Consider the following 8,705-nt stretch of genomic DNA (forward strand, 5'->3'; position numbering starts at 1 on the left):
TTTGTACTAACTTTCTTGCATGCATTGGTTGGTTAAATCCTTAGAAAGTATATAAGGACCCACTGTGTCGTGATCATTCATCACTCAACTCTTCATCCTGGGAAAGACCGTTATAAGTCCATTAACGACAGTACATCGAACAATTGTGGTAAAATACTTTATAGAGCAGAAATCTGTATCTGAAATAAAGCATTCAAGCTGAATAACTCTCTGTTATGTACACTTGTTTTTTTCCCACCTTCTCGCGTGTGGCATTTCTCAGTGTAGCGTAGTGTTTTTTTGTTCTTTTTACTATCAATGATATTAAAAGTTTGAAAGTTTGAAATAAGGGTCATAATAATTGATCTTTTGAAACATCTCTGGATATAAAAGCTGGTGTTCAGACCCTCATTACTCCATAGTGATGATGAATCCTCCTGCGCCTCTCTATGTACACACACTGTCCTTTCAGCTTCTCTCTTTTTCGTTCCCTCCCTCTTTCATGCCTGGCCCCTACCTCTTTCCCTTTTATATTTTCCCTTCATCTCCTGTAATTGTGCCTTACTAGGGAGAGTCCTGGTCTGAGCGAAATGTACGTTTTTCCACGACTTTAGCACATTTCACCTCCCTGAATTGATCTCAGCTGCTGAGAAGGCGTTTCAGTGCCCTCCCAACACATGCATGGTCCAGGACACACTCAGCATATCCACATCAGCACAGGCTCCGTTCCTCTCCATCCCTGGGTCCTTAAAGCTCCTGCATCTCCTCACCGCTCTCTACTCTTTGTCCTGTTTCACCGCTGTTCCTCACACGTTTTGTTGAGACCGTCTATATTCCCTCCATCTCATCCAGTGTCTGGGCCTGAACACTACAACACTACAAGTCCTGTCACAGTCTTTTTGAGGGAGAATCTGCAGTATCTATTGTGTCCACCACCGCCCCCAGCCCCCCCCCCCCCCAAAGTTCAAAGTTCACAGGAACCAGAAGCACTTCTTCCTGCTCTTCTTGCTGACGTGGGCGGGGCGTGATGATGGCTGGGGAGAGTCCTGGTGGTGGGGTGTGGTGGGCTGGGGGGTCGTAACCTGTGGTAAGCCCTCCGGAGGGTCTCCTACCCTCCAGGTGCGAGACACCTGGCCTTCCTGCAGCCTGAAGTCATGCTCCACACTAAATACAGAGAGGCAGAGAGGAGGGTTAAACAATGCTGGGTTAAAAACAACATAGCCAGGCAAAACCAGTACAGCAGAGTTTCTCAACATAGGCCTTCCAAAGGGGGTGCACCCTTTTTAACCCAGCCTACTACTAGCACACCAGAGTCAACTCTTCAACCAATCATCAGGCCTTTGATAACTTCAGGCATAACACATCAGGTGTGCTACTGCTGGCCCGGGAGAGGCTGATGGAGGCAGAAATTGGAGGATGAGCTCATTGGATGGTGGATGGGCTCAAACATTTGTGATGACAGCTGGTGAAAGGGGGAACAAGTCGGCAACCAACAAAATGTTCATACTTTTATTCTGAAAAATGTAAATAAATGTCAACGTTGTTGAAACATTTTTGACAACGTTGAAATTCATTTACATTTTTCGAAATAAAAGCTGAACATTTGGTCGGTTGCCGACTTGTTCCCCCTTTCACCAGCTCCAGTCACATTTTTGATAACATTGCTCATTCAATTCCTCGCATTACAATGAGCCCAACCTCCAATTTGGACCTTCACCAGCCTCCTCTTATGGGGTCCTTCCTAGCCAGAGCAGGACCGGAGATGTGAAAGGCAGGAGTAAAGGAAAGCCAGCGTGATGACTGTGTTAAATCATGACAATAGCTTCAGGGCATGGTGAGTGAAGAGATTCGAACTCTGAATCACCCCCCTGTGTACAGTATAGTAAGCTATTCTACTGTATACAAGCTATTCAGGTATGCATTAATAAATAAACACATCTTATAGATAAAGAAAAGCCTAGAAGGACAGTATTTACTCGCTGAATTACTGTTGTCAGCAGTTGTATGTTGCATATGAAATTGTGCTCTCGCCTGCAAAGTTATGATTTTTTTTGCTGCTGTTCTTGCTGATTATGCAGTGCCCTAGTTAGGTGGTGTTTCTCATCATCACAGCACAGATGCTGAGATGAAGAGGAGTCTCTCCAAGCGCTGCAGCGCGGAGGAAGAGAGGTGAACTCAGTGCCGTGGCAGGGGCCTGAGTTTCAGCTGGAACAATGAGGAGCTTCACATTCCTTTCAATTCCTATCCGTCTGGCATTCTCACTCCTACACACCCGCTAGTGAACCACTTCACATGGCCTCTCTCACACTTTTATTATTCTGATTCATGAAAACACACTCAAACTCTATACGCAAAGTATAGAAAGGGACAAGCAGCACAGACAGACATAAAATGGATACTGAGTGTGTCAAAGAGGATTTCATCCTTCCCAGTATACAGACAGTACAGTGGGTAGCGGAAGTTAAACCACTTCAAACTAAACCTCTTTGCTTTGAATGTAAAGAGTCTATCCATGGCAACTGGAAGTGGCGCGCAGGTCTGCTGGCAGGAAAATCTCTGAACAAAGCACAAACTCTACAGCAGCATAAACAGAGGAGCACTGACTGAAACACACACGCACACACACACACACATACACACACACACACACACACACACACACACACACACACACCTCCCCCTCTGTGCCAGATTTCGAGCACCCAGCAATTTCCTCAGTGAGATATCCTCTTGTTCCTGCTGCGCTCCCCTTTGTGAAAATGAATAGCCTCAGTCCCCGGCCCTGCACCATCAAGGCGCCAAGGCGCTGGAGGGAGCTGTCCGCTCCCAACCCTAATTATCTCGCTACTCTAGCTGAGGCCGTGGACAGTGGCAGAGGCTGGAAGCTCACCACCAAACCCTCCTCTACAGCTTCCTATCGCTGGGCCGTCCTCCCCAGTGTCCTCCCTGTGTGGAAATTAGAGGTGCTTTCAGAAAGCTGCAGGGCATACACACACACACACACACACACACACACACACACACACACACACACACACACACACTACTGTACAGAAGTGCAGAGCGGTTGCGATCCAGATAATGACTTCCTGCAGAGAAAGACTAGATTCCAGCAGCGAGGTCTGAGAGAATGGGATCAGTCGATGTGACGCTTTACCTTTGAGAGGATTTGATGATGTAGTCATGTGAAAAAGTTTGAGAATATCCTGTAAGTAATAAATAATAATTCAAAGATTGTCGCCAAGGAGCAAGCTGAGCCAAGAACAGGGTTGAGTGATGTGGTCTTGTTCTCTGATATCAGTCTTGGTAGTAGGTTGAAGCCCCGGTCGTCTCACCAGGGGATCATAGTGATTCAAAGTCAACTAGAGATCAAATGGAAATGTTAATACTATCAATGCCCTAAAGGTTTTACCCAGCAAGCTATCCTGTCCCACAGAGCAACCTTGCTCTGCAAACTTTTTAATCCTTAGAGATTAAAAAAAACAAAACAAAAAAAGAAAACGTTCCTACTCTGCCCCATTGAAGGAAGCGACCTTTCTCAAGGACACAGTGGCAGGGTGCCCCCCCCGGGGACTTGAATCAGCAACTTGCTGGTCACCACCCCATTTGCCCTAACCTCAAGGTCATACTGAACTGCTGCCCCTAACAATTAGAGAACATACAAACAAGAACAGCTCTGTCGCTATGGGACGACACACAGTGACATAGCATTATTCTCTGATCTCACATTTAACAAAAATCAATGATGAAATAATCAGTTCACAAACTAGTGAATAACTATGGTTATTTTGGTCCAGTGGTTATGGCATTCGAGGGACATCCGTATATCCTTGTATTCTACTGTACATAAGATCAGCCTACAGTGATGTATGCATTGAAGTCATGTTAACAAGACTGTAACAAAGTCAATAGATGCCATTTGTTCTGAATGTAGTTAGATCTGTCCAGGTGTTAAAATCACAGACACAGTACAGTTTCATAATGTTTGATGAATAGGGTACAGTGCATTTGGAAAGTATTCAGACCCCTTCACTTGTTCCACATTGTGTTGTGTTATAGACTAAATTTAAAAAGGGTTAAGTTAAAATAATTTGTCATCAATCCACACACAATACCCCAGAATGACAAAGTGTTTTTTATTTTTTATTTTATTATTTCTGTAAATGTATTCAAATTTAAATACAAGAAATACCCCATGTATGTAAGTATTCAGACCCTTTGGTACGACACTCTTCAAGTTAGCTAAAATGCAAAAATGTCATCAGCAAATGACTCGATAAGTTGAATTGAGTCCATCTTAATGCAAGAACAATAGTTAGTGTAAATGCTTAAACTTAAATGCTTTTAGTAAAACCAAATAAACACATTTCCAGCCACTTTCTTTGCTGTATCACTTGAATTTGTTGTTGCAAACACAATTATGGATATGAGATAGATTATTTTTCCATTTAGGGATTCTTTTTGGCCACTTGGTTATAGACCAATTTTGTAGAGTGACTGAGATGATGTTGTCCCATCGACTTTGCTTTTTCCTCTCCACCATTCAACTGTAGATTTTTGTAAGTCTCCCCAGGCCTCAAGGTCACATTCCTGAGCAGTTTTGTTCCTCTCCATTTGCTCAGTTTGTAATGACAACCTGATCCACACAGTGTGTAATTGATTCCTATGCAAATCAGAGACCCTATAAAAACAAAGTTAATATTGATTCCAAAATTACTATTTATCCTTCCATTAAGATGGACTCAATTGAACTTATTGAATGACTTGTTGATGAAATTCTTGCATTTGAGCTCATTTTAAGAGTGTCATTACAAAGGGTCTGAATACAAGAGGTACATGAAGTACATGAGGTATTTCTGTATTTCAATTTCAATAAATGAAAAAAAGTGGTTTCACTTTGTAATTCTGGGGTATTGTGTGTGATTTGCTGGCAAATTATTTTAATTTAATCCATTTTAAATTGAGGCTATAATAACATAACAAAATGTGGAAAAAGTGAAGGGGTTCTGAATACTTTCCGAATGCACTGTAAATTCTAGCAATAGTAGTTGTTTCACTGGTAGGAAGATCATAGAGCAGATCCAGCACTGTCGATGATGATCACTAGTTTCATTACTGCTTTTTAGAAAATGGCTGAGGGGAGAATATCCACCCAGATCTACCGGTAAGAAGCAAATCTCTGCCGTTCTCTCCAAGGAGTCCAGGCTGGGTATGCTAAAAGAAAGAACATTCTGTTTCTTTTGGACTTACAGTAACTGAACACTCAATCTTTCAGAGGAGCTTTGTGCTTTTGTTACTTGGCTCAGGGACTTCAACACACTCCCCCCTGCCTCCTATCGACACCTGCAGTCAGAGAACAGAACAGGCTGTGCTGCCTGGGTGGAAACGCTTGCTTCTACCTCCAAGCATTTACATTTTATGTAAGTCCCCCCAACATACTGGATCATCAGAACTATGGCCCTTCTTTGAAAAGCTTCTCTTTCTACCTGAATAGCCCATCAAGATATGCAGGTGTTGCAGTATGCTATAAAGAATGTGTCATATACACAAAGCTGCCATTGTTTCAATCCTATTCAATGCCTGCCCTGCATGTTTTTTCCCCCCAAAGTGAAACCTACCTCTGCAGGTGAAGTTTTGATTAGTTTTTGCTCAAACTCTACAATAGTATGCTGGACAGCTGTGGCATTAGATATGGCCTTTCAAACTGCAATTATAGTAAGTAGAACTAAGAGGGCGGTGCACATAATTATAAGTTGCATCTATGTCTGAATCTTCAAACATCAGAACATCTAAACAAAATGCGTGTTTGTGTGTGTGTATGTATGTGTGTGTGTATGTATATGTGTGTGTGTGTGTGTGTGTGTGTGTGTGTGTGTGTGTGTGTGCTCGTGCGCCCGTTCTTAAACAGGTATTTGAAGCCTTGCTCTGCGGTGGATTAGAAGGAGAGATAGGGTGATGGATGGGTGGATCCAGAGCCTGTTTGTCCTGAGAGGAACTGGCTGGCTGAGGTATTGAGTGATAGTCGCTAGAGCGGAAGGGGCTGATAGATGGATGGAGGGATAGATGTCTGGATAGCTGCAGAGGATATTTCAGGGAGAGAGGTGTGACAGCAGTCACGCTAGGGACCGGGGAAGGTAAATATCACTTAGGGTCCCCCCCCGTCTGTCTCTCTTACTTACTCACACACGGTCACACTCAGACCGTAAGGTTACCCTCTGTTTTGTTGTTCCTTTTACATTTGCGAGTGTGAAGGTTAGGACGATCTCTAGAGAAGAGGCAGAAATAAGGCGGGGGGGGAGGGGGGTGAAGGGGTGTGCAGAGATGCAGAAAATAGGGAACAGGTTGAGAGACATGTGCAACCGAAGAAACTTAGTGCTCCACATAACTGTACCTCCTCACGTGACTGCAGCGGTCAGAAACATCTGAGGGGCAGGTTAACGTGTCGATGGCATTGTCAACGCTACTTTACAGCGCGGGATGTAAAAGGGATGGTAAAAACTAGCGGCGGTCAAGGTCCAAAGAGGTGCACCGCGGTGAAATGAAATGACACTAGGACACTTCTGTTGTGGGTTGCTGGTGAATGGGTCTGCCCTATGCATCAGAGGAAAGTAGTTCTGGTCACAATTGATTGGTCTCAATTAGACTAATAGACAAATGAGCGGCTCAATTGAGAAACCCACTGTTGGTCATCCTTCCCTTCCATACTGTACAGTATATCCACTTAATAGCCCATTCATCTAGGTAAATGCATCCTCTTACGATGAACAATTTTTTCCATAGAGGCGGCAGATTGGGCTTTCTGCTTGTGTAAGTGCTTTAACTAGTATCTCATTAAGCTGGGGGGTGTGATTGTGATACGAGAGTGATTAGTATTTATATGACGCATCCACATGAGCCTGTGTGTGTGTGTGTGTATCCCGGTGGTTCTACACGCCACTGTTGATCTCCCTCTCCCGTCCCCGTTTCAAAGACATGGCATGACTAGGATGAGTACCATCTGGCATCACGGTTGGCATGGGTAGGATCTGTGATTATTGCCAAACAGCATAGACATGGATATCTCTCTCTCTCTCTCTCTCTCTCTCTCTCTCTCTCTCTCTCTCTCTCTCTCTCTCTCTCTCTCTCACATACACACACCACACACACACACACACACACACACACACACACACAGCAAAACACACGCATGCATGTGCAGAAAAACACTCTTGAATGCATATACACATGCACGCACGAATGCACGCACGCACGCACACACACACACACACACACACACACACACACACACACACACACACACATGTGTAGATTGCATAACTGTTGTATCTCTACAATAATGCGTTGCTCTGTATCTTGCGGTGAGGCTCTTTGTTTATGCTGGCTGAGCATTATTACCCCTGCGCTTCAGTATTATTACATCTGAATGAAAGTGAAGACACAGTGGTTTCCCAACTCTCCCTTGTGTGGTGCCTGTTGCTCCAGTCCTGACCTAGCTCTGGAGTAAAGATGGATTACATTATGAGCGGAGTGTGAGAGTGCACAGCCGACTCTGCCCTTTACACACTTCACACACACCCCTCTCCATTATCAGCCTGGTCCACAGGCCGCTAACGCACACACACTGGGTCTCAGAGCTCTGACAGTGTAGTTAGCGAAAGGTCAGCATGAAGAATCTGACAAATCCCTCTATAGAAAAACCTGATGCTAACACATAGAGCCTCGCAGAATGCTTCCCGATATCGTAGACCCTCTCACTCTCTCCCCTCGGCATCCCTCTTCTTCTCTCTGCTCCTCCCCCCTCCCCTCTGCTCTCCTCTCCTCTCTGCTACCCTCTCCCCTCTCCTCCCCTCTTCTCCCCTCTGCTCCCCTGCCCTCCCCTCTGCTCCCCCCTTCTCCCCTCCCCTCCTCTCCCCATACCCTCCCCTTCCTCATCCCAGAGCTCTGAGGTTGCACCAAGCTTTCCCCTCATCCCTCATCCCTCTTTAGGTGTGAAATGAATTTATATTCTGAGGAGAGAGGCGGAGGAGACGTGACACAAGCAATCTAACTAGAGGAAGTTGGGCATCCCTGATGTCTGTGAAATACCATCTTTTTCTGGATCAATGTGACAATGCAGAGCTGTCAGATCCTATGAGCAAGCCGACCTCATGGAGAGTCTTGTAATGTGGTTGCCAAGCCCTGCTCTGCGCTGAGGAAGAGAAGAGATGCCAACAAGAGGAGACGTGAACCCAAACTCAGGACTAGTGCTCTGGAGACCAGCACAGCCAGCCAGGAAGCCTATTATGGAGGTCAGGGAGAGGAGTGAAGTCAGCTCACCGCCCTTAAGGCACTCTTGAGTGACAGAAAAGATCCTGTGGTATCTGTTCTTACTCGACTTTGCACTTTGCAGTTCTCTCACCGTCACTCTAACTCTCTGTATCCTTTTTGAGTAAATGTTCATTTTTTTCTTATTATTGAAAAAAATGTTTTTTTGACAGTTATTAACCTTCAACAAGCCACAGTGTGCCCCTGTACTAATATTTACTGCACAAGAGCTGGCAGAGACTGACCTGCGCTGTGTACTTTACTTTCATTCAGTGAAGTCTATCAATTCTTGTCATTCCTCTTGCTTTTTAAACATGCAGGGGGTGTAGCTCGTTCCGTTACAAGGACAGCTCAGTCCAGCCCACTGGCTCCCATCCCTCACCCAGACCATTCTGGAGAGATGGGTTTTTTGTCCCTTTACC

Source organism: Nansenia antarctica (genome assembly GCF_963989245.1).
Source record: "Nansenia antarctica genome assembly, chromosome: 4".
Lineage (NCBI taxonomy): Eukaryota > Metazoa > Chordata > Actinopteri > Argentiniformes > Microstomatidae > Nansenia > Nansenia antarctica.